This window comes from Lacerta agilis, chromosome 8 (genome assembly GCF_009819535.1).
Source record: "Lacerta agilis isolate rLacAgi1 chromosome 8, rLacAgi1.pri, whole genome shotgun sequence".
NCBI classification, from domain to species: domain Eukaryota; kingdom Metazoa; phylum Chordata; class Lepidosauria; order Squamata; family Lacertidae; genus Lacerta; species Lacerta agilis.
The window spans coordinates 17,272,585-17,299,200 of record NC_046319.1 but is presented as its reverse complement, the minus strand read 5'-3'; the positions used below and the strand labels follow the sequence as shown (position 1 = coordinate 17,299,200).

General features: G+C 46.9%; 1 protein-coding gene across 4 annotated transcripts in view; it reads right to left on the bottom strand.

The window, feature by feature from the left end:
* MIB2 (mindbomb E3 ubiquitin protein ligase 2) overlaps positions 1-24,693 on the bottom strand; it is a 69,316-nt gene extending 44,623 nt beyond the window's left edge. For 2 of the 4 annotated variants that reach the window (XM_033156345.1, XM_033156348.1), the window contains exon 1: positions 24,576-24,693. The gene's annotated coding sequence lies outside the window, so the exon portion shown is untranslated. Of the gene's footprint in view, positions 1-173; positions 193-320; positions 450-24,575 lie in introns of those variants that run through there. The other 2 variants (XM_033156346.1, XM_033156347.1) reach the window with 2 other exon arrangements.
* Positions 24,694-26,616: the final 1,923 nt, after the last annotated feature.

The following is a 26,616-nucleotide window of genomic DNA, read 5'->3' as shown; positions in this document are numbered from 1 at the left end:
GTCAAAAAAAGCACCATTGATGAGCAGATATCAGAACAGTGTTTCGGTGCTGAGCGACAGTTAATTTGGCGAGTCCTTTTGGCAAACGCCTGCGCGTTCAGAGACAACAAGGTTCTTAGAAGAGAAGAAAACAGAAAGCGAAATACGTTCCGTCTCAAGCCCGGCTTCCTAACCTTTTCTCGAGAGCCGCCCAGAAAAGCGATTCCATGGCTCCCCTAGGCCTCTTGCTCCATAGATAATGTCCTCTCATGGTTAAGAAAGGGCACCTTCCCTGGAGTTTAAGCGCATGACTTCTACACTTCAGGTGAAAAGGCACCCACCTAGAGAGATGTCCCACCTCCACATGTGGTGGAGTCTAGATACAGCCATGGGTGATGGAAGCTTTCGTTTGCCCTGGAAGATGCGCTTTGCGGTTGCCTAGCAACAGGGGAACACGACATTACATAAGGAGAGTCCTGTTGGATCGGTCCAGCACTCCATGGAGTCTTCTTACCGTGTCCAACCAGAGGTGTTGATAGTTGTTAGAACCCCCCCCCTCAAAACAAAACTACAGTTCCCAGAATTCCTTGAGGGAAGCCATGATAGTTTAAAGTGGTACTAAGGTGCTCTAAAAGTATGGTGTGAATGTGGCCATATACACTTTTTAAAAAATCAATGAACCCTTCAAGGAGATTTGGGTGGTGTAGCTAGTAGCTCTCTCTGTCAGGCCCCCACCATCTGTCACCCAGACACACCCCTCACCAGACTTGCTTCACTCCCTCCTTGTGTTTTTTTGCCTGGCTGGAATGTGCCCTTGAACTCGGATCATGCCTCTTGGTTGCCTGAATAGGGAGCTGCATGTGTGTAGAAGTACCCTCCTGTACAAAAAAGCAACATTTACATTGTGCTGCTCCACCCACTTTTGCCTCTGGCCCCACCCACCTCTGGCATGCGGCCCCCAGAAGGTGGCCCAGAGAGGAATGCGGCCCTAAAGCTCTGAGAGGTTGCCACACCAGTCTGTGTGCAAAACCATGAGCCTCTACCAGTCTGCTCTATGGGTTTTTCGGAGCCGATGGGAGATTTAAACACAGGTCTCCTCAGTCTAAAGTCAAAACTCTTAACAAGTAAGCTAGAAAAGAATCCCACTGCGACGTGTTCATATAATAAATTTATTTGATTTCTATCCAAGGAGTTCCAAGGTGGCATACATGCTCCCCCCCCCCCCACAACCCTTCTCATCTTATCCTCACAACAACTCTGGGAGGTAGGTTAGGCTCAGAGACAGTCACCCAATGAGCTTCATGGCCAAGTGGAGAAGTGAGTCCTGGTCTCTCCCAGCCCTGGAGTCCAGCACTCTAACCACACAGGCTAAATACCGGTAAGTTAAAAGACGTCTCGGGTGCCAAAGGAACAACTAAAGAAACCAGACAGTTAAAAATAGATAGATACCTTCTCACATGAGAGGAAGAAAAATTTAAATATACCAGCATGGCTATTCTGGGATCCAGCCGCATCACAACCAAACGTGTCATGCTTCAGACATCACAGGCAGACCGATTATGAAAGGGGGGTGGGGGCAGGAGGAGCTCTTTCAACTGAAAGAACAATTAAAATCCTTGCCTTAAGGGGATTATGTCTGTCAGTCTCAATTAAAAGGGATTAGTAGACAGTTACAAAAAAATAGGAGTGGATATGTAACCTAGACATCATCTTTAGAAAGGGAGCAGGCAGGGAGGTCAGTGCATTGTACGATGTTTGGAAGGGGCTAAAAATAAGTTGACATTTCCAATTGAAAACATTATTATTAGCACTGATGTGATACGTAGCATTTTTGCAAAAAATTTCCCACGCATTGTTCTTCGATAGTAGAGGAGGCTGAATGTCTGCGATGAGGGGAGGGGAGGGGGACACCAGGAAGAATGGCAGATGGCATTTCGACACAACCAGAGAACACCCTGGTTCTTTCCCATTACATCACACAGCGTGCCCGGGCCTGGAAAGGTTTGGGTGTGGGAGCTTAGATCTGACGCAGAAGATATAAAAACACAGTATATTATTCAATCCATCAATTCATATACCACTCTTTTATCAGAAGATCCCAAGTCAAGGAGAATTTTCAAAATCTTCAGATGCTATAAAGCATGTTTTTTAAAAAAGAGAAGAGAGAGAAAGAAAGAAAGAAAGAGTTTGAGAGCTTCAGGCAAGGGAACCTGTCTACCACTGTCTCCTGTGAGATTGAGTTCCATAGTTTAACCTTCACTGCACGTCCGTTCATTCTAGTGTTGCGAGAGAGGGAGAAACCCTTTCCTCATGCCAAGCACCATATTTTGAACTTCTATCATGTCACCTCTTACTCATTTTTTTCTTCAAACTAAAAAGTCCCTAAATGTGCAAACATTTCCTCACAGGGGAATTGCGTCATCAAGTTCCCGACTGCAGCTCCCAGCAGCCACAGGGCGCAACATGTATGCTGGCGGCGAGCTGGAGGATGGGAGTTGTAGTCCAAAACATTTAGACAGCAGCAGGTGACTTTCTCCAAATCAGGGCAAATTCTCTGCTGATGTGGTTATATTAGAGCAGAGAGCTGTAGCTCAGGGATAGATCAGCACACAGGAGGTCCCAGGCTGGCTTGGGAACGACTCTCGTCTGGAACCTGATGAGTATAAGGCAGAATCCTATCTACATTAAATTTTGGAACATTTGTTTACTATGCATTTGGCACCTCTTAGCATACTGTAACCACATTTTGCATGACTTCCCCCGAGGTCAAGGAGCAAGTTGTTGCCTATGTTTGGATGCAATTGGATGCCATTCTGAAATCAAGATGGCATACGGAACCTTCCTAACTGCCCTGACTTTAACCACTGATTTTTTTTATTTTTTATTTTTGCTTGTTTGTTTGTTCCATAGAATTGATGAGCAACTTGGGATATGAGGCTGGTAGTGCTCCAACATTATCTGAGAATTCCTCATGGAATCCAGACATCTCTTGGGCACTTAATTTGAAGAAGAAAAATGGGCATTTTCTCCTTCCCTCTGCCTGGTGATGTCCCTTGAATGCCAAATGAAACCTTACATAACCCAGCTTTGGGGCGGGGAAGTGAGAAATAGACAAGGAGATGGCCCAGATCTCCCCACCAAAACACACACACACACACTTTCTAAACGGTCCAGCTATCGCTTTGTTAAAACACATGGAGCTAATTCTGTTCACAGCTAGCCTGAAACCGCCCCCCCCCCAAGGCACACACACTCTCTCCTGCTGTTTTTGTCAAACCAAACCCAGGAAATGCATTGTACCAGCTGGGCAGCTGGCTGAGGCTTCAAGTCACTTCAGAGCGCTGCCAATGCTTGACAAGGTTATTATTAAATAGTGGGTGGACATAGCAGACAACACAGTGATTCTCCAAGCAGCTCTCTTTATTCTCAGGCTGGAACAGAACTGAACTGAAGGGCTGAACTGAGTACTCAGTAACATGCAACAGTAGCAACTCTCTCTCTAGCTACCCAATCCGTGAGCGGCAATCTCAATCCTTCATTTGCATGTGCGGACCTGAGTGAGAACTGCAGCCAGGTTAGGCAGAGTGAAACTATATACACAACGCCCCTAGTGGCCTAGGGTGAGAACTTCAATACATAACAGTTACGGTTAAAGAGACCGTTGTGCATTAGTGGAGATTCCTCTCCACCACACCACCACCATCACTTTTTTGAAGCTGCCCGTTTTGTACATTTCCCAACTTTCCCCTCCTCATTAGACCAAGTCCTGCTGGATCCAGCCAGTGGCCCATCTAGTCCAGCATCCTGTTCTCGCAGCGGCCAGCCGGATGACTATGGGAAGAAGCCCGCAAGCAGGGCCCAAGCAAAACAGCAACTGCCCCCACTTGTTATCCTCAGCAACTGTCTGTTCATTGTCTCTGACACCGGAGAGGTAGAAAAGAGAGCCATCATGACTAGAAGCTACTGATAGTCATATCCTCTGTGAATTTATCTAACCCTCTTTTAAAGCCATCCAAGGGGACCATCGCTTCCTCTTGTGAGAGTGAATCCCACAATTTAACAATGTGCAAAGAAGTACTCTCTGTCGCTTGCCCTAAATCTCCCAACACTGAGCTTCACCGGATGGCTTAGAGTTCCAGTATTACGAGCGAAGGAGAAAAACCTTCTCCCTAGTCACTTTTCCTGCACCATGCAAATATTCATAGGTGCAAGATAAAGAGCTGAATGGGGACAGTCTTGTCTCCCTAAATTACTCACATGGTTTTATTTTATCCATTTATGTCAATGTAAAAAAAAAGAGAGGGGGGGGGAGGGAGAAGCAAACATTTTGGGAGCGATTCACAAAACAACGAAAACCCAACAATAAAATAAGGAGGTGAATAAACACCAGCAATTAAAAGCAGTTTCCATCACAGACTAAAAGCCTGGGGGAAATAAAACAAGGTATTTATTATTTTCAGCATTAAGCTAGACTCCTTGGGGAGAGCGCCGTAAAAATTATTACAATTATATCCTGTTTATTTTCCAAGGAACTTAAGGAAATGGATGTGGTTCTCTACCCACACTGACCCCCCCCCCCCGAGATTTTATTATCACAACAATATTGCAAGGAAGGCGAGGCTGAATGTTAAGTGACCCTCGAGGCACCCAGACTCTGGGCTGATGTCAATAAAGTGCCAACTGTTAAGTTTCATAGGAAGACCGTGCTATTTTCAAACACTCGGGTGGATTTGGGAAGGAAAAGGAAAGAGTGTTCAATGTAGAGCAGATGTGAGGAACCTTTGGCCCTCTCGATGTTGCTGAACAACAGCTCCCATGTTCCAAGGCCATTGGCTATGCTTGCTGGGGGTTCATGGGAGTTGTAGTTCCGCAATAACCGTAGGGCCAAAGGTTTCCCCACGCTGACGTCAAATTTTGTACATGCTGATGCAACAGGCTTAAACAACACTCTGTGCGCCTGAAGGGAAAGTGATTTAGAGTTCTGTGCTCAAATAATCAAACTTCAAAGCAAAAGCTGAAGTCCCAACACAGCTATGAGGGCTAGAAGCTTGCTTTAAAAACCCGTTCTTAAATAACAAAAACAAGCTAGAGACCAAAAGGAACCCCCTTTCCATACCCAAGCCTACACCGTATACTCCATTGCAGGTGTGGGGAAACTCTGGTTCCACCTCCTTATGCTGCTAAACTCCAGTTTCCATCTGCTCTAGCCAGCATGACCAATTGCAAGGTATGTTGGGAATTGTAGTTCAGCAACTTCTGGAGGGAACAAAGATTCCACACGCATATTCTACTGGAAACGCAGTTTTGGTGTTCCTGCCCCATCCCCATGGACCAGGGGTCAGCAAACTTTTTCAGCAGGGGGCTGGTCCACTGTCCCTCAGACCTTGGGGGGGGATGGACAGACTATATTTTGGAGAAAAAAATGAATGAATTCCGGGAAGGGGGCAAGCGTCCAGGAAAAAAAAGACTTTGGCAACCCCGCCCACAACTGAATCCCACATTTTTCGACCATATGCAATTTGGGCTTTGGACCCCATCCCCGGAACGTAACCCGAGCACAAGTCGCAAGCCGCCTGTAGAGAATAAAACGAGCGATTGAAAAGTCGTAACAATTAAACCAGAGGTTTGGTGCAAGGGGAATGCTCGCCTAAGCAGGTGTGTCTTCAGGAGCCGGCGGAATGCCAATACAGTACAGATGGGGCCTCTCCTATATGATAACCACCAGGCCTCCTGAGGGATCAAATTCCATGATTGAACTATGTGCTTGGGAAAACCAAGATGGGGTGGAGGCCAGGGGGGAGGGTTGAAGGGGGAGAAGAGGATAAAGGCACCATGCTCGTGGCCTTTTCGTTTAGCAGGAGTCTTGCAGTTGCAACCCAGCTGGAGACACCTGCACTACAAAGACAGAGAAAAGCTCAACCTCCCTCACTCCATATCCCTTCCTCGGACATTCCCTCTCAATTCCTCGTCAGAGGACACCCCAAACAAAACTGACTGTCCACAAGACTCAGGCCAACCGTACCAGGAACGTTCTCCAGCAGCAGAAAGTGATATCACGTTCATCAGACCTACCTTCTAAAGTAGACCAAGGCAGCAAAACACAACAAAAAACAAGAACACTGGGTTCCGTCCAGCTAAGTCATGGGCAAACTAAGGCCTGGGGCCCGGATCTGGCCCAATCGCCTTCTAAATCCGGCCTGTGGACGGTCTGGGAATCAGCGTGATTTTACATGAGTAGAATGTATGCTTTTATTTAAAATGCATCTCTGGGTTTTAAAATGCATTTGTGGGGCATAGGAATTCATTCATTTCCCCCCTCAAAATATAGTCCGGCCTCCCACAAGGTCTGAGGGACAGTGGGACTGCCCCCCTGCTGAAAAAGTCTGTTGACCCCCGAGCTAAGTCCTGCAGCAAGCACATCCACTGAAATTAATGGGCCTAATGTTCATTTCCTTCAGTGGGTCTACCCTGTGTAGGTTAGCACAGGGTACAACTAAAAACAGCCTCCTGTCCTCACCACTAATAATGATGTCAGGGTTGCCAGGCAGAGTGTGCTTGAGCCATCAAATGCCTCCGTGAACAGGAATGCTTTTAAGCCCTTCCTGAAGATCCTCAGCATCTCTTGTTAAAAGGCTCAGGGAGCAGAAGGGTGAGGGACCAGATAACTGTAGAGACGACAGCTCTTGTTGGCCACGCTGGCAGTGGTCATCGTCTGGAGACAGTTACAGGGAGGTAGCCGTGTTGGTCTGCCATAGTCAAAACAAAACAAAATAAAAAAATTCCTTCCAGTAGCACCTTAGAGACCAACTAAGTTTGTTCTTGGTATGAGCTTTTGTGTGCATGCACACTTCTTCAGAAGGGTTCAGGCAGTGTCCAGCAACCTGGAAAGATAGCCCATCTAGTTTCCCATCCCTGAGATAACAGGTGATGGGCAAGGACTCTACCTGAGACCCTAGGGCAGGAGTGGGGAGGGAGGGACCTCTTAACACAAGCTCCATGTTCTCAGTGATGGGCGGGGCCAGGGGCAAAAGTGGGAGGAGCAACGAACGTAGATTTTGACCGCAGGCTAATTTCTACACACACACACATCTTCTCCACCCGGGCGAAAGTCATGATCAGAGCTCAAGGACACATTCCAGCCAGGCAAAAACATTCAGAGTGCAAAGCAGGGACCGCAAAGGGTGTGGTCTCAGTTCCGAGGGCCAGATAGAGAGGCCTGGGGGGCCACACTGGTCCCCAAGGCCTGAGGTTGCCTCCCCCTGCCCAGCATTCAAAATTCGCCAGGTAATTTTGCACCTGGCTATTGGTCACTTAAAACCAAGTGAAGATGCCTGGGCACCAGGATGGCACCTGACGTCTCCTCCACCTGGAGGTGCATGCCTAGAGATCCTTGGATCTTGACCATTTTCACACAATGGCAACACATCCTGTAGAGTTCTACCTGTTATAGTTTAACTGCACAATCAGAATGAAGTTCAGGAACAAAGAAGCCGTATTGAGAAATACAGCTTTTGAGCCGTCTGGCCCCAAAATGGCAACTAGGCATTCCGTTTTGGCGACTGCAACCCTGGTCTAAGGAGCCATTTGGCACCTAGCTTATATATCTGAGTTTCTAACACTGCCCCTGTCCTAGAGAACTGCTGCCAGGTGACACCGAGCCAGATGAGCAAGAATTGGGACATCCCAGAATATTTTATCGGTCAAGTCACATGCTGGATTTTTAACAGGGAAATGGCAGGGGTGGGGGGTGGGAAAGAGAGTAAAGTCACAGACCCGAATAAGTTTCACCTGTCACAGCAACAGAAATAAAAAGCACTTCTGGAAAGGTCCTTCAAAGCCATCTGCCAGCAATGAACAACACAGTGCCTTCCAGATGTTGTTGTACTACGACTCTCTGCATTCTTGACCACCACTGACCTCGCTTAGGCCCAAGCGACCTGTATTTCAACACCATCCCGAGGGCACAAACATCACACACAGCAGTACCATAAACACCATGTGCTACCTCAGTGAATTCGGCGCCAAGCAAAAAACCTAATTCCTGTGGGAATCAATGCAAAATTAACACCAGCATAAACTGCACAAAGGAAAGCAACTTAGCGGTATATCTCTTACCCGGTGTAGCTAATTATGTTTCTGCTAGTCATGATGGGCATGAGTTGAGTTGGGGTGGGGAGGGGGAGAAGAAGGAAGTGACACGGCTTCGGTCCTGTATACCTGAAGGAGCGTCTCCACCCCCATCATTCAGCCCGGACACAGATCCAGCGCCGAGGGCCTTCTGTCGGTTCCCTCACTGCGAGAAGCAAAACTACAGGGAACCAGGCAGAGGGCCTTCTCGGTAGTGGCGCCCTCCCATCACAGGTCAGGGAAATAAACAACTACCTGACATTCAGAAAAAACCTGAAGGCAGCCCTTTTTAGGGAAGTTTTTAATGTTTGATATTTTTGTATTTGATTTCTGTTGGAAGCCGCCCAGAGTGGCTGGGGAAATCCAGCCAGATGGGCGGGGTACAAATAATAAATATTATTATTATTATTATTACACTGATTTTTCGCATGGCTACACATGCACTTTGGAACTCCCTGCCTATTGACATTAGGCAGATGCCTTCAATGAACTCTTTTCAGTGCTTGCCTAAAACATTTTTGTTCAGGCAAGGCTCTCCAGACAGGTGGAATGTGGGCATGGGCTTTAATCTCTTTTTGCCAATTTTAATTAACACTAAAAAAAAAAAACTGTCTTTATCTAACCACTTCAATTTTTTTAAAGTTTCTGTAAACTGCTTAGAGGCTTTCTTACAATCGAGTGGCACATAAACGCTGTGAATCAAATAAATGAAACAAAACGGAAAAAAATCCTGCTTTCGAGATTGCACCTGCCATTGCCCTCTGCAACAATAAGGGCTAGAAACTTGTCGGATGCTTTTAAAAATGAAGGCTGAGATTCCCGAGGAGCTGCATTCCAGGCTTCACCACTGAGCTCCTGTGGAATTGTGAGATACGTACGTTCTCGCCTGCACGATCAATCGGGAGGTATCTTCAGCGGAGTACTAGGAAAAAGCCGAAGCAGTAACATCTGGAAGTTTTTCTGTTAGCAGGACAGCAGGTGCTGCTTCACTATGGCGCCTATATTTAAATTGTCTCCTCACTGATGGTTTAGAGTTTATCTCTATGGTCTCTCCAATGGCACCACAATTCACGCCCAAGGAAGCAGCCACAAAATCCCCATTCATAGTGCGTCCATTTTGCACCCCGTTCTCCGAAAAGTATGTCCCCAAAATCCTTGCAGGACTGGAACTGCAACGGTGCAGGAAATTATGGGAACAAATCAAGACAGAAAAAACAGCAACAACATCCTTTAAGAGGCCCACATGGGGGGGAAATTGCACTTCTTTAAAAAAAATAAGGGAGGGGAAATAAGATGCAATTTCCAAAGTAAGTAGAGGATGGATAGCAAGATCCTGAGGTTTTGTTTATACTACCATTTGGGTACCAGAGTGTTCTTCTGGAAGCTTACAGCCAAGGCTGACACAAGCAGGTTGCAACAGAACGGGTGGGTGAGATGGTGGTTTCGAGGTCCAGAGGTGGCGGTTTCGAAGTCTCCAGAGAACGCTCAGCAGCTGCTACCAGACGCCGTCCAGTCCCTCAATATCGGATTATTTCCCTGGGGAAAGAGCTGCCAGACTTCTGGGCTAGACCCAACAAAGGTGTCGTGAGATAAACAGAGAGGCTGGCGGCGTGAGAGACCCTCTTTAAAGGCAAACAAGACCTCGTTCTCACTCATCCGCTCGGCGGAGTCCTCCTGGCTGCTTGCTGGCACCCGCCCAAGCCACCCTGTCCTCTCCGGATCCCCGGACCTGTCAAGCAAGCTCTCTCCTACCTCCTGTTTGCTGCTGCTGCTGCTGCTGCTTGTCAAGAAGAGAAGTATCACGGATGCATCAAAATCCGTTTGGCAATTGCAAGGAGAAGCTGCTTTAAGGAGGGGGAATCATAATACAGATGCCTCCCCCCCCCTTTTAGCTGAATGACTGGAGGCAAGGGGGAGAGGAGGAGAAATGCAGCAGTCACTTGCCCTTTAAACACAAACACACACACACAAACGCAAGTCGGGCAGCCTTCGCTTTTTTTTTTGCAAAGGAGGCTGGACCCAGCAAGGCACACGCTCACTTCAAAGTCCATAGATGGAAGAGCTCGATTATCCAGGCCCCTTTCCTGACAGACTCTTCTCTTTTCAGCACCCACAGCTTGCATTTTTAAAGCAGCAGTTGAAGAGGAGAGATCAGGACGGAAGGTGGTGCTTGTCTTATGGCCCCACCCCTTCCCTCTCCTCTAGCCACGCCTCTGGCACTTGGCCCCTCCCACCCGCTTCCCAAAAGAGGCCCGTTTTCATTTCACGCATTCCATAAAATTTATACGCCGCCTGATTGGGGAGGGAAGCCGCACAAAGCGGTTCGCAAAGAGACTAAAGCGGCAAGATTATCAGTGGAAACGACCCTACGCCACAACCAAAGGATAAAATGGGCGCTAAACGAAACGACAGATTGAAACTGGCACCCCCATTCTACATGTCTGTGTAGGCTTGTAGGGACAAAAACGTTTTTCACATGTGCCAAAAAGAGCGCAGTGATGTCAATAGGCAGGGAGTTCCAGAGTTTAAGTGCTGCCACACTAAAAGACTGCTTTTTTTTTTTACAAACACGGAAAAGGAATTAAGTGGCACCTGGAAGACTGCCAGTTCCACAGATTGATAATATAAAAGTGGTAATATGCAAAGAAAAAAATATATGACCAGAGTACAGGCAGAGTACTTTCCTCTCACCACAAAGCCTTTCGGGAATTCTGTGTTTATCCCCCCCCCCCAAAAAAAATTTAACTTAAAAACAGGTGGCCTTAGACAGGGATAAGCCATATATTTTGCAGAGAGTTTGGGTTGCAGTTTGTAGCTCACCCAGCTCCTAAGCCACCCAGGCAAAGATTTACTTCTTTGCAATCATCCTTTTACTTTGGTTCTTAGGCTTCTGACAGCTCCTCCAGTTTCCCTCTGTATAAAACCTTTTTTTGTTACAGTCACTGGTTCAAAATCTATTCTTTCCCTGTAAAATTGCTATTTTACTGTGATCAATAAACCTCCTTTAAAAATACATATAGCTGCAGCAGCAAGGTAAAATTAACACAGTATTTAACAAATGTAATGCCATAGCAGGTCTTTTTCAACCATCATTTGATGATGCGGCGTCGAGCAATCGTTACCCCCACAATACCCAAAGCTTTCCCTACTACTTTCCTTACTGCAAACAGACCAGGTATTTGGGGGGGGGAGAAAGTGGGCTTGTCACCCAAGAGCATGAATCAACTTTAATTGCATAAACTGAATTTGCCAGTATGTGATTGAATCCCACGCACAAAACAGTGACCACCTGGACTTGCCCTTAGGGTACATCTACGCCGCATATTTAAAGCACAGGGTTTCCCCTAAAGAATCATGAGATTCTTGCAAAGCTATAACTCCCAGCACCCTTAAACTACAATTCCCAGGGTTCTCTGGGGGAAGCCATGTGCTTAAAATGTGTGGTGTGGATGTGACTTTTGTTAAGGAAGGAGCATAGAATCATAAAATTGGAAAGCACCCCGAAGGCCATCTAGTCCAACCGCCGGCAATGCAGGAATGCTGGAAGCTGCCTTCCACAGGATCAGGCCACTGTGGTCCATCGAGCTTGGTACTGCCTACACTGATGGGCAGAGGCTTGCCAGGGTTTCAAGCAGGAGTTTCTCCCAACCATACCTGGAGACGCCAGGGATTGACCCTGGGACCCTCTGCAGGCAAGGCAAATGCTTTGCTCCTGAGCTACTGCACTTAAAGTTTACTCCTTTGCATGTGAAATCTCCCTTTGGCTTGTTATGGGGATGCTGAACTGCCCTGCATTGTTGTGAGATGTAAATAAAAACAACATAAAATAAAGAATGTGAGCGGGGAGGGCGGGGGAGGCCCAAAGGCTTTTTACAGCAGAGCCATTTTAAAGCAGTCAATGTCACTGATTGGTTGGTAGCTGGCGAGTCTGTTAAAAAACAACAACCCAACAATTTTAACCGGATTTTAGGAACCTAGGAAGCTCATACTGAGTCAGGCCATTGGTCCATCTAGCTCAGTGACTAGCACTAGCACTCTAGGGGGTACATTCCCAGCCCTACATGGGAGTTGTTGGGGAATGAAATTGAGACCTTCTTCATGTGAAGCAGATGCTCTAACCACGAAGTTAGGGCCATGAAAACCACCTGCCGTTTTCTTTCCCTGTAGTTACCCACCTTGCATTTTCCTAACCTTTACAGAACAAAGCAGACACCTTTGGCAGGTATGAGGTCACCTTTTGTTGCCAGTAAATAGGACCCTGGGGGAGCTCTCAGTTGATGTACATCAGGGGTCAGCAAACTTTTTCAGCAGGGAGCCGGTCCACTGTCCCTCAGACCTTGTGGGGGGCCGGACTATATTTTGAAAAAAAATATGAACGAATTCCTATGCCCCACAAATAACCCAGAGATGCATTTTAAATAAAAGCACACATTCTACTCATGTAAAAACACCAGGCAGGCCCCACAAATAACCCAGAGATGCATTTTAAATAAAAGGACACATTCTACTCATGTAAAAACACCAGGCAGGCCCCACAAATAACCCAGAGATGCATTTTAAATAAAAGGACACATACTACTCATGTAAAAACACGTTGATTCCCGGACTGTCCGCAGGCCGGATTTAGAAGGTGATTGGGCCGCATCCGGCCCCCGGGTCTTAGCTTGGGGACCCCGATGTGCAACAACAGGGCTCCCCCTACTGGTGGTTGACCCTTACTGGACTTCCTGCATGGCGGGTAGGAGTCAGATATAGTTGGTTCAATTCCAGTGCCTAAGCCAATACCACTCACATTCTGTAACCAATAAAGCTGTGGCCTTAATTCGCCCATTAACCTAAAATACTGGTGTCCATGTGTTTTATTATTCAACATATGGGAGAACTCGGGGCCTTGACGCGCAACTCCTGGGCTACCCAGATGACAAGGACACCACCACCACCCCCCAGCCTTGATGATGTGGTTCCAAAGGAAATCAGAGGAATACATTTGGCACTAGCTTGGCTGCAGGAGTTGCTGGAAGAAGGTGTACAAGGCGCCATCCAACTGTCTTAGGGACCCCGGATTTGTGTAGGGTTAGCTCCTTAGCCTTTTCTTCTCCCAAAGACAAACCACAAGGCAGCGGAGGTTTAGGGTCAGAGTTCCCCTTCTCCAAACAAGCCCATATCCGCCCCCTCATTTCCCTCTACATCACATGCAGAAACTACCTTATTGATCACTGGACGCACTATTGGTCTCACCCACCAACTGGTTTAGCTGGCCAGTCGAAGCCATTCCTGGGGGGGGGGGGGTGAGGCTGCTGTCACATGCTGACAGCTTCTAGCAGCCACAGGTGAGAGCTGAGTGCGGGGGACAGGGGGACAGGATCAATGTACCTTTCACAGAATCATGGTGCCAGAAGAGACCATGGTGCTCATCTAGTCCCGGGTGCCATACCTCTGACCTGTGGGCAAAATGCGGAAAGAGGTACATTCACATAAATATTAGCAGATCCCGTCGCTTCCAGCACTACGCAGGCTGAGTCAACAGGGCCTTGCATTGTTGACAGAGCTCAGGAACAAGTAGCTGGCAGAAGGACACGTGTCCAAGGCCAGATTTGGCAATGAGGCCGCATTTCCCTTCCCTCCCCAAATAATGTCGCACCAACCAGCAAAAAAATAAACAAGTTGCTGATTTGGCTAGGGACACACTAGCAAGAGAGAAAAAGCTGGAGAAGGTTCAGAAAAGGGTGACTGAAATGATCAATGGGTTGGAACAGCTCACCAGCAAAGAAATGGTACAACTTTTTTTGGGGGGGGGGTAGGAGTAAAATAAAGTGACTGCTGGGGGGGACACCTGATAGAGGTGTACAAAATGATGTGTGGGGCTGAGAAAGGAGACAGAGGTTTTACTTCTTCTCTCAGGGTAGAATGGAGGTTCAGAATGGAATTTTTCACACAGCAGAGAGAACTGTGGGATTTGCTCCCAAGCAAGATGTACTGATGGCCACAAACTTGGGTGTCTTAGAAAAGCTATCAGACAGATTCATAGAGAATAGGAATCTACTAGTCACAATGACCATCTTCTCCTACTACTGTTGCAGGAAGGAGGCCTCTGATTACCAGTCAACAGGGAATCCCAAGAGGGGACAGTTGCTGTTGAGTTCAGGTCTTGGCCATGGCTATGGGTGACGCGGGTGGCACTGTGGTCTAAACCACTGAGCCTCTTGGGCTTGCCGATCAGAAGGTCAGCAGTTCGAATCCCCACCACGGGGTGAGCTCCTGTTGCTCTGTCCCAGCTCCTGCCAACCTAGCAGTCTGAAAGCACACCAGAGCAAGTAGGTAAATAGGTACCGCTGCGGTGGAAAGGTAAATGGTGTTTCCGTGCGCTCCGGTTTACATCACGGTGTTTCCGTTGCGCCAGAAGCGGTTTAGTCATGCTGGCCACATGACCCGGAAAGCTGTCTGTGGACAAACACTGGCTCCCTTGGCCTGAAAGCGAGATGAGCGCCGCAAACCCATAATCACCTTTGACTAGACTTAACCGTCCAGGGTCGTTTACTTTTACCTTTACTTGGCTATGGGCTTTGCAGAAGCATCTGATGAACCACTGTAAGAACAGGATGCTGAACTAGATGGGCCATTGGGTATTCCTATGTCCTTCAGAAAACCCATCCAATGCATATAAGGTACACCCCAATTTCACACACACACACACACACACACACCGCTAATAATAATAATAATAATAATAATAATAATTTTTATTTCTACCCCGCCCTTCCCGATCCAAAAACCGGGCTCCGGGCAGCTAACAACAAATATAACACAATGAATAAAACAACATACCGGTAAAAACAGCTAAAAACACCATAAAAACAAACATCAGTGGGATCACCAGGGCTAACTGGCCAGGTTAGTCATGCTAGGCCGGTAGGGAGACCAGGGAGGAATTTTAATGAGGGGAATCAGAAGGGTTTCTTCAGAAAAGGGGAAGGGGAAAAGGAATAGGGGATCAGGCTAGATTAAAGGCCAGACGGAATAACTCTGTCTTACAGGCCCTGCAGAAGGATGTCAGGTCCCGCAGGGCCCTAGTCTCATGGGACAGAGTATTCCACCAGGTCGGAGCCTACACTGAAAAAGCCCTGGCCCTTGTGGAGGATAATCTGGTTTCTTTTGGGCCCGGGACCCTAAAGCTATTGTTATTTGTGGACCTTAAGGTCCTCTGTGGGGCATACCAGGAGAGGCGGTCCCGTAAGTACGAGGGTCCTAAGCCGCATAGGGCTTTAAAGGTCAGAACCAGCACTTTGGACCTGACCCGGTACTCCACCGGGAGCCAGTGCAGCTGGTAAAGCACTGGATGAATATGCTCCCATGGCAAGGTCCCTGTGAGGAGCCTCGCTGCAGCGTTCTGCACCCGCTGGAGTTTCTGGGACAGTTAACTTAATTTAAACTTAATTTCATTAACTTATTTTTTCCCACAGACGTCCACTCCTGATTGAAGAAAAAAGCCTCTGCAATTGAAACAGAATTCTAGCTACACTGGGAAACTAAAAAAAAAAGGGGGGGCATCTAATATAGGGCACCAGAGAATTCTCTGAATAATGGATGCTCCTCAAAATAAAATAAAGAAGGGTCTCTGGCAGTCCCAAGCAGGACTGACGGCTTACAGTCACTGCAGGCCTTTTTTCCTGAAGGCTTGCCAAAGCCAGCTGAACGAAGCTGACAGACATCATTTTATTTGTATGCCAACTTTCCACAGTTCAAACCGTGCTCAAGGTGGATTACCCCAAAATCCCACATAACTACAACAAAAGTAGTCATAAACAGTAAGCAAAACATTAAAAATATATAACCAAACTGAACAATTTCCACATAAATCATAACAGGATCTAAAATGACGATACAAAAAACCAACAGCCACTCCCCAGCCCAAAAGTCTGTTCGGCAACCTCAGTTTTTGCAGCTGGAGTCAGTCCAGGCTCTGCCCTCCCAGGCCAAGCGAGGAAAGGCCTTCCAGAAGAACTCACAGCCAAGATGGGTGCATCCCTTATTGCCAGCCAGCCAGCCAGCCTTGAGATCTAGCTGCTTTTGGATTCTTTTTGCACAGCTGAATAAGGAAAGCTCATCACTTCCGGGTATCACTGTCCTGGCAACACTACCACCCACTGAGCCTCACTCCTTACCATCAGCAAGCATGCCTCATATTGTGAAGTGATGCTGTGCCGGTAAAAACCACAGAATTGTGGAGTTGGAAGGGACTCCCAAGGGTCATCATGTCCAACCCACGGCAATACAGGAATTACAGCTAAAGACTGTTGGAAAACCTCCAATGAGGGAGAGTCTACAACCTCCTGAGGGAGTCTATTCCACAGTCGAACAGCTCTTACGGTCAAGAAAGGTACTCCTAATGGTTAGCTGGAATCTCCTTTCTTGTAATTTGTATCCACTGGTCTGGTTCCTACCCTCTGGAGCAGCAGAAAACAAGAAAAGCACATCTCTGCATATACACAAGAAGGATGGGGAACCTCAGGCCCAGAGGCTGATTGGGCCCCTGCAGCCCTCTGTCTGGCCCTCAGGACTCTCTTTAGCCCACAGCCACTCACTGCCGTATTTTTGACTGGCTAGAATGTGTCCTTGCATTCTCATAATCCTTCTTGCCTGCCTGGATGCAGGACAGAGGTGTATGTGAGGAAACTACTGTACAAACGTAAAATTGACATTTGCTGCCCCACCCACTTTTGTCTCTGGCCCCGCCCACTACAAGCATGCGGCCCCTAGAAGGGAATGCGGCCAGTGGTCTGCACCAACTCCGGCTATGGCGACAAGATCAGACGGGTAATGTGGTGGCACAACATTCCCCACCTCCCCTTCTAGGCTTTGCCACCCAGCCTTGCAATTAGCCACTGGCCTACTGGCCTGTGGCAAGTTGGGGGGGAGGAGGGATGTCACCCCCTGGGTAGTCAGAAGAATGTTCCAGATAAAGAGAAAGCTGGGGTGTGGTTGTTTCCCCTTGGTAACCACCTCTGGAGTTCCAAAAACCACCAGCTCACTACCTGGCCCCTGGAAAACAGAGCTATCACAGCTTCCCCAAACTCCCAATCCTCTAAGGTTGGAAAGTCTCTTTCTGCTTTCATTTTTGCTAGCCTGCGTTCTTTATTCTCCTTGTGGTAGCCACAGTGCAAGTCACGGAGTCACGCAGACCACCTAAGCTTCTGCCACCAGCAAGCAGATGAAGCCTTCTCTGATTACCCACTTTTCAAGCACATCTTTGCCATCATATGGGCTAGGAACTTGGTTCTTTTTACAAATCAAAGTCAGTAATTGCAGGGAGCTGGACTGTGGGCAGCAGTACCCTGGGCTCCTGTGCTTCCACCCTGTCTGTCACACGCCCAGCAGCTGACACCGTCAAAACAAGCAGAAGGGATCAATATCGTTTTAGGTCAAGCATCAGAGCTTTTGGAAAGAAGTCAAATCAGTGACAAAGCTTTTGTCATGCCCTGAACTTTTGCTTTGGGGTATGAACGCATTCCTTTAACAAGGGAAGTGGGAGAGACAAAGAGAAGGCCTCTCCCCCCCCCACCCTCTTTTAAACATGTCAGCGAATTTGACTCCTTAAAACACTGATTTGGCGATGTAATAACTTCTCGATCCGCTGTGCTTTGCTCTCGGAGGGACCCTATCCAAAACGGTGCCTCAAAGACGACCCAGCCAGGTTCACGGTGAAAAATGCACCGTGCCCCCGGGATTAACATTTTGCAGCATCAGCACCAAACTTCGTAATTGTTTTGTTACGAAGGCGTCTCATGAGCCCGGACCTCAAGAAAACAAAGTAAAGGGCAAAAGCTTCCCTTAGGAAAAAGCAGGGCAACCAACAGCAAAAACATCTACTTCTGTGATGAAGGCATGTCCTTGATGAAAGCATTAATTCTTGCAAACCATTAAAGCAAATTTCAAGTCCAGCGAAGTATAGTGGTTAAGAGTGCAGGACCAGGACCTGAGAGACGGAGGTTCAAATCGACACTCGGTCATGAAGCTCACTGGGTGACCTTGGCCCCCACTCACCATCTTTCTCAGCCCAAACTACCTTGCAAAGTTGTTGTGAGGATTTTTTTAAATCCCTCCCCAGTTGGGGAGAGGACCATGTAGTCCACCTTGAGCTCCATGCTCCCTGTCACATCAAATCAACCTTGCTGGACAACTGACCAAAGCCAGACCCCCCCCCATCCAACATGCTTTCTGCACCTCTACGAATATACAGAGAAGCTGTAGCAGCTGTAAACTTTGGGGAGAAGGGTCAGTTTGTGTTTTGTTTTAAACAGTATGGTTTGGTGGCAGCGGTTGTAATAAATGGATAGGGGAAAAACAGCCTTGCAAATAAGACTGTAAGTAAGTAGCCTACAACCATCTTTTACCAGCATGATCAGACGCAGGATGGAAGACTCTGTCACTGCTCTACCAGCCCACTGCTTGCAATTCCTTCTCATCTGTGGGGAAGGGTTGCCGCTCGGTTGTTAGAGTGTTAACTTTGCATGCAGAAGATCTCATGTTCAGTCCCCAGCATTTCCAAGTAAGGCTGCAAATGCCCCCCCCCCCCGAGTCTGAAATCCTGGACAGCTACTGACGGTCTGTGTAGGTGCTAGTAGATAGACAGACCAAAGGGAAAAGGCAGCTTCCTTCCTAAAAGGAGAGGGCTTAAAACCTAAGACCGGGTTAGCAACTGATGCAAAAGGGCCTTCAGATCACAAACCACGATTTCCAAGGACACTCTGCCACTCAGATAAGGCTCTTCCTCTCTCTCTCTCTAGCACCTGACACAACAAACGAAGGATAGGGTCGAGGAAGAGGCATCTCAACCAGCAGCGTATGAAAAATAGCAGCTCCCAGGAACAGTGTTCAAAATTAGCCAGGCAAATTTTGCACCTGGCTTTCAACCACTTATGACCAAGCAAAGATGCCTGAGTGGCAGGATGGCGCCTGGCATCTCCACCATCTGGAGGTGCACACCTGGGGATCCTTGGATTTTGACTGCTTTCACACACTAATACCCCATCCTGTAGAATTCTACCAGTTATATTTTATCTGGACCATAGGAATGAATTTCTGGAACCAAAATGCTTTTTTTCTGTGCAGCCTGAGCAAGAGCAGTCACCACTGAGAAAAAGAGGTTGGAATAGGCCAATATAGATGTGGGCTGTCCCTGGATCAAGTGACTTTCCTTCTTTAAGTTCTCAAAGCACTTAACCTAGCTCAAGGTTGTCAACTGAACCAGCCAGATGTTTAACTGAGAATTAATCACAGTTTGGTGCATCATTTGAAACGTAAGACTTTAGAGCAGTCTTGCCCCAAAATGGCAACTAGACATTCCATGTTGGCAACTGCAACCTTGGTTTAAGGAGACACTTGGTACCTAGCTGATATATCTGAGCATCTGACACTGCCCAGGAAAGGTCTCCATAAAATGGGTAGAAAACTTAGGGTGCACAGAGAAGGTCCCAGATCTCAAGTAACAGGATTAGAAAACCCCAAAAGTTCATTTTAGAATGGAATAATTTCAAGATTTATTTGAAAAGTAGTTGTAATCTAAGCACAGTAGTTGCCTTTGAATGATTTCTGTAAATAATGCATATGAAAGAAAATGATGTTGAAATAGAAAAGAGAATTTTTACAAAATGATAAATTAAAGTAAGATGTTTATTATAAAAGAAATATGGAGAGGATGGGAAGTCATAGGTTTGTGTAGAAAATGCATGATTGAATTTGTATGCATTTTTTGTGAACATAGACAATTCTTATTGGACTGATTGAAATGAAGATAATTATGTGTTGTATATATGGAAAATGAACAATAAAGTATTTAAAAATAAAAAAATAAAAAAATCCACAGGTGAGCCTTTTAAGGATCAACCACGATGCTATGAACTTGCAAGAAAGCTTTCGAGTTCACCACAGTTCCACATCAGGATGGAAGTTAAGGGGAGCGGAGGAGAAGCTGGCTTGATATTGAAACCTGCATTTAGTCCATGGCTTTAAGATGGAGCTAAGGAAGAGACTGGGACTTAACCCACCTCAGGACCTCAATACCTTAAGGACAGCTTCTCCCCATACCAGGCCCTGTGCTTGTCATCTGCAGCCCTTCTCTGTGTCCCCTCTCCCCAAGAAGTTTGGAGGGCAGCAACGCGAGAATAGGCCTTTTCTGTGGTGGCTCCCTGATTGTGGAATGCTCTCCCCAGGGAGGCTTGCCTAGGGCCATCATTACATGTCTTTGGAATCCAGGCAAAAATATTCCTCTTCACCCAGGCTAATGGCTATTGAATAAATCTATGGCCTGCAAAAGTGTATGAAAGAACAGTGTTAGTATTATGATTATTCTACTATTAGGCTATCTGTCACCATGCTTTTTACTGTTTCTATTATGCTTTTATCATTGATTCTTTGTAATGTGTCTTTAATGTTGTCCAGCGCCCTCAGATCTTTCAATAAAGGACGGTATATAAATTGAATTAACAACAACAACAACAACAACAACAACAACAACAACAGGTTTCTATGAAGTGTTCAGGTTGCGCTCCAGTTGCTCCTGGGCCCAGGAAGAAAACAACAGCCGATCGCCCATTTTTCTAGAATACAGTCCAGCCAGGCAACAGTGCTTGAGATTGTTGGGAGTGCAGGATTGTGAGAAGCGGGGCCTGGGGAGGGTCCCGAGGGGCCAGACAGATATGCCCAGAGGGCCGCATTCAGATACGAGGTCACGGCAGCCTATGTTCCCCCCAGATTCGCAAGGACCGGGTCCTTCTCCCGAAACAAGAGCAGATCAATAGCAGTTAAGCCTAATCTGCCCTGATGGTCTCAGGCCCACAGGGCACCAACTGCCAGGAAGTGTGTGTGTGTAAACAAAAAGGAGAGAAAAAGGATTGGGGTTTAGCGACACTGACCAGCGAGTGAGCACCCGACTGTACAGAAAGCGTTTACAGTATTCTCAACAACTGGCTGCCCAAAATATTTCAGAAGGAAGCAAGGTGGCTCTGAGGAAACTCTCGGAGGGAAAGACAAACCCCGGGAGAGTCGGACCCCATGGCTATCTAAGTTCTCCACTGTCAACTCCGGGGACAGGGAAACTTTCTGCAGCACAGGGGCCGCGTTAGCTCATGAGAAGCCTTCCAGGGGCCAGATGCTAGTGGTGTGGGCAGGGTGAGAGGCGAGAGCAGGTGGAGCAATGAATGTAAATGCCTGCTTTGTTCAGGAGGCTGGTTCCGCCCCCCCACCCCTCCCTGTCCTCCATGTGGCCATGCGCAAAATTCAAGGATCCATTCCATCCAGACAAAAACACTCACCAAGAGGGTGTGGAAAGTTCCAGGGACCACAGAATAAACCTGAGGGCCACAGTTGGGTTCCAGACCTGAGGGTTATCAATCCCAGGCCTGCAAGGATGGACAGAAGATCCCCAGGATTTCAGCCCAACCTGGCGATGCCCCGGGGGATCAAACCTGGGACCCTCTGCAGGCAAAGCTGGTGATCTACCCTTCTGTGACCTCTGCTCTGACACGGGAAGAAGACAGCCCTGTGGCCTAAAACGGGGGAGGGGGGGGGGGGGAGAGAGCAGTGAGCCTGCAGAAGTTGTTGGACTCCAACTCCCATCAGCCCCCTGAACAATGGCGACACTGGCAGGGGCCGATGGAAGTTGGTCATTCCTGACTTTCCTGCAGCCACATGTATTGTTGTTGCCCCACGGAGCTGCTCAAAGAGATTTTTCATGGCACATTAAAAACTATATACAAAACAATTATGGTAGCTTGTTTTTGGCCTCTGTCTGTCTCAAGAGACAATGGAGTGAGCCTCCGGGGGTGAAGTCAAACTGCTGTGTTAGTGGCACTGAAGTGACCTCCCCAGGGCACAAACCTGGGCAGTATGCATCGCATGGAGGTCCTGGGCTGCCTAGACAACACTGATGTGGTCCAAAGGAAAGCAGAGCGAGACATTTGGCACTAGCTTGGCTTCAGGAGTTGCCAAAAGGAGGTGTACAATGTGCCAGTCTTAGTGACTCCACTCTGGATTTGTGTAGGGTTCACTCCTAAGCCTTTTCTTCTCCCAAAAATGTGCAGCAGGTACAGATTTTCTCTCTACAGCAGTAAGCAAAAATAAAAGTTCACACTATTGTGTGTGCATGCGCACACACACACCTATTTTGAATAAATTCAGATACTGACTGGGGTGAAAATATCTGCTGAAAATGATTGTTGAAAGAAGCAAGTCCCAAGATTCAATGCCTGACCATCTCCTGTTAAAGGGACCAAGAACAAGTGATGAAGCGGATCTTTCGCTGCCAAAGAACCCCAAACAGCCTTTTCAAGTCAGAGAGAGAAATCCCGGGTTGGATGGAAGAAGCCTGGCCTGGCAGAAAAAAGCAGTTTGCATCTTCACTCTCTCCGAAAAGTCATTTGTCACCTTCATTTCTCCCTTATACACACACCCTGCAAGCCATTCCCTGCACTCCTCCATCTAATACTTAAGACTGTAAGGCCTTTGGGGGTCGCATCCAGCCACATTTTGCTCAGAGCAGACAGGCTGAAATTAATGGCCCAAATTCTGCTCTGTCCATGAACTTCAATAGGTCTACTCTGAGTAGGACTAAATTGTGGTGACACCCCCCCCTTCTTATTTCAACCTGCAAAAAGCACCAGGTAATATAGAACCAGGTATTGTAATTATCCCCATTTTTTAAAAAAAAACTTATAGTACCTTCTCTATTGAAAAAAATCTAAGATGCTTTAAAAGGAATGTACAAGAACAGCAACATGCACTAAAATTTCATTTTCCAACAACTTTTTAAGTGGACATATTTTACTTTATCCAAAGAGACATGGCTAACTTAGATTCATTCATTTTGATGGGTCTACTCTGTGTAGAACTACAAGCCTGCATCTTTATATCGCTGATTTCCTTCCCCACCCCACCCAACACACACTTCGTTAATTACTTTGGGGTGTTTCATGAAAAGTGATTCATAACTGAAATAACAATTATGGATATTTTGGGAAGGTGGAAAAAAACAAAGCAAGCATCACAAAGCCAACCAACTAGAAATTTTATATGCATGCATTTTTAAAATAAATTTAGGTACATTTTAATTTGTTTGCCCTGAAATCCCATTTCATTACTGCTTTACTGGTTTCATGCTTTGTTTTTTTTGCTTTGATGGTATTTCTTATTGCTTTTAGCTTGGGGGTTTTATATTTAAGCGGCTTATAAAAGCTTTTAAATAAACATATAGTTAAAGAGAGACGCAGAGATGCTGGTAGAGGTGATCCGTGGAATAGCATCAATTTATGATTATCCCATAAAGCTGCAATCCTAAACCCACTTAGCCTGGGAGTAAAGTCCTACTGAATTCAATGAGACTTCAATCCAAGTAGATATTTGTTAGGATTGCTCTCTAAGGGTTGCCCAGGCATCCTCCTCCTCCACTCACAAGAAAGTAAATGGAAAGGAGAGAGAAAACACCAGCTTCTTCCCAAAACCACACTGACTGATGTCCCACACAATCAACAGGTACCAACAGCATCTTAACCTTTTCTGGTATAAATCTCCCATACCAATGAGGCACAATGCAGGCAGAAACAGCAGCAAATCTACAGAAAAAAGCATAAATAACTATGGTACCAAGTTAAACGTCTGTACAACCCATGTCTCAGTTTGAAGGCAGATCGCCAGACCCACTCTGAGAGGATATTTTCTTCTTCTAAATTCTGGAGAGGGGGGGAAATCCTTCTCAGCCCACGGCAAGAGGAGATTCCGGGCCCTGCCTATCCATGCTCTTGAAATGTCCTGCTTAAACCTCATCTTACCCCCTTTTGCTGGCCAAACACCCCATCAATAGCCACCAATATTTTCTTATTTTTTAAGCCTTGCAGGTTCTGCTTGGATCGGGGAACCCAGCTGTCCTGTTCAGCAAACTCTGCCAATAAAATCCATCCAAAGCAAAAGATGGATAGATAGATAGATAGATAGATAGATGGATCACCTAATCCCTTACCTCTAAAAGACCCTTCCTCGCCTAACCAACCCCTGGAAATAGCTTTAAGCCAATCCTCCATCCACTGAAACCTTTAAACATTTGCAGCCGGGTGGGAAGGTAGAGAAAATACAAGAGAGTCCCACAAAACGCCCCTGGTAGCTCCCTACCACCAGAGAGGAGTTGCCAACTTATGCACCGACCTCCCGCGGCTGTGCCCGTTTTGCAGGGAAGCCGAGCGCAAAAGCCCCCATTTAGGCTCCCTTTGTCCACCTGCCAGGAGGGGCTGCGGCTGCTGGATCGGTCGTGGATCTTGGCACGCCAAGCCTTCGCAGCTGCTGCTCTGGTTGTTTCAAGGGCGGTTTTTAAGAGCACAGGAGCCACGGCAAGTTGTTTATCTGTGGTCATCTGGCAACTCCCTCCCTCCCCTCCTAGCTCTAAGCAGCCCTGCAGATTCCTCTCCCCGGGAATGCAAACTTACTGCAAAGTTTCTCTCCCGAGGCAGCGCCTGATCCACTCTCTTATCCGAGCTGCTTTCTCCCCCCAGCTGTTAAGCAGTTCCCTCTTGAGTCCGGCAGCCTCTGCTTCTGCTGCTGCTGCTGCTGCTGCTGCTCCCCGCCCCCCCTCTTTTGAGCTTCCTGTTCCTTCCTTTGCAGCAAGCTCAAAAAGCAACCAGTACATGCACACGCACCCACACCCCCTTTCCCTGGGTCTTTTGGGCGTCCCTATGACCGCCTGAGGGCGCAAAGGCTTCCGGGAATTGTAGTTCCCTTTCTCCAAGCAAAGCAGGCATCTTGCACACTCCAAAAACTCCATTTCCCAGCAGGCACCGCGCCACGCTCTGGTTGCTAGCATGAACCAGCCCGGGGGTGTTTAATTTCCCCCCCTCTAAACTCCCTCCCCTGTCGGTGGTGTTGAAAGGTTTGGGATTGCCCAAGGACAAGCGCCATCTCGTGGGGTTGCTTTGTTGTGTAAGTGGGGAAAACAAAATAAAAAATACCCCATGCTTGGTTGCAAAGAAACATTAGAAGCCAACCGCAACAAGTCCCGTGGCACCAGAAAGCAGCTTATTTCCCCTGAAATAATTCTGGGAACTGTAGTTTACTCCCTCGCCCAGCTACAATTCCCAGCAACCTTCACAAACAGTTCCCGGGATTGTTGGGGGGGGGGGGAACTAATGTGCTTCAAGTTACAAGAAAGGAGATTCCGTCTAAATAGAAAGAAGAATTTTCTGACAGTAAGAGCTGTTCGACAGTGGAACAAGACTGTCTCTTGTGGACGCTCCTTTATTTGAGGTTTTTAAGCAGAGGTTGGATGGCCATCTGTCAAGGATGCTATGATTTAAGTGGATGGCTGACGGCGTACAGCCGAACAGGTGTATTGTGTGTTAACCGGGATGCCAACAGCCCCTCGGTCTGACCTAGCTCATGGGTTGCTGTGGGATTTAATGAGGAGAGGGAGAAGTACGTGCACCATCTAAGGTGGGATATAAATGCAATAAATAAATAAATTTAATAATAATAATAATAATAATAATAATAATATCACCATCTGTGCTGTCTGCATTTCATTTCTCTCAGATACCACCACCAGCAGTTCCATAACTGCAACCCCACCAGCAGCAGGTTAGGAGCAGTAGCCTAATCAGCTGCAAAACAGGCAAAACTTCTGTCATAATCTCCCTGCTTTTCTTTGCTACTGCTCCTCCATGAAGGGAGAGGAGAGATGCTGGACCCACCCACTTCTGATTTGCTACAGCTGGTCTTGACACCAGACCTCTGGGTGGGGTGGGGAGGTTAAAGGGGGGAAATAGTTGGTCTGATGTGAATGATTTTTGGACTGGAGGAGGAGGTTGAGGTTTTGTTTATTTGTTAATTAATGTGTCTGATTATTACTTTGTTTATTATTTGAGTATTGTATTTTTTTTTAAAAAAATGGGTGTTATGTTATATGAAATATTAATGTATTAGTGTATTATATTATTCTCCCAACTTTTCCCCTCTAAGGTAATATGCATTGTATATCTTCCTTTTTTATTTTTGCTTTTGCTGTAAGTTTCGCTTGAGTGACAAGCAATTAATAAGTCTAATAAATCAAATGAAAATGAAACAAGAACTTTGTAACTAAGAACAGGTGGCTGAGATTACTTTGTGTCCCCCCCCTTCTGTTCTTCCCTCCCTTTTCCTTTTGTGTTTTGCCTTTTCCAACTGTAAGCCTGAAAGCAGGGAGTCTCTGGCAAAAAGTCTCTGGAAGCTGCTTTGGGTGCCTTTCTTTAGCTGAACGAGGGGTTTAAAAAAGCACTTTAAGCAAACTTGTTTTCTTTTTAAAGTAACATGGAAATGACGGAGAAAAGAAAAGGGGAACTGAGTCTGCGAACAGAGAGGAATAAGAGGCAGGTGATCAGAAGAGAAGTGAAAACATCAGGTGGGAGGGGGACAGGAGAGAAGGGGGAACGAAGACGGGGGGTGTATATAACTAAGTTCTACTCAACGTAGGCACATTGAAATCAATGGCGTTGAGTT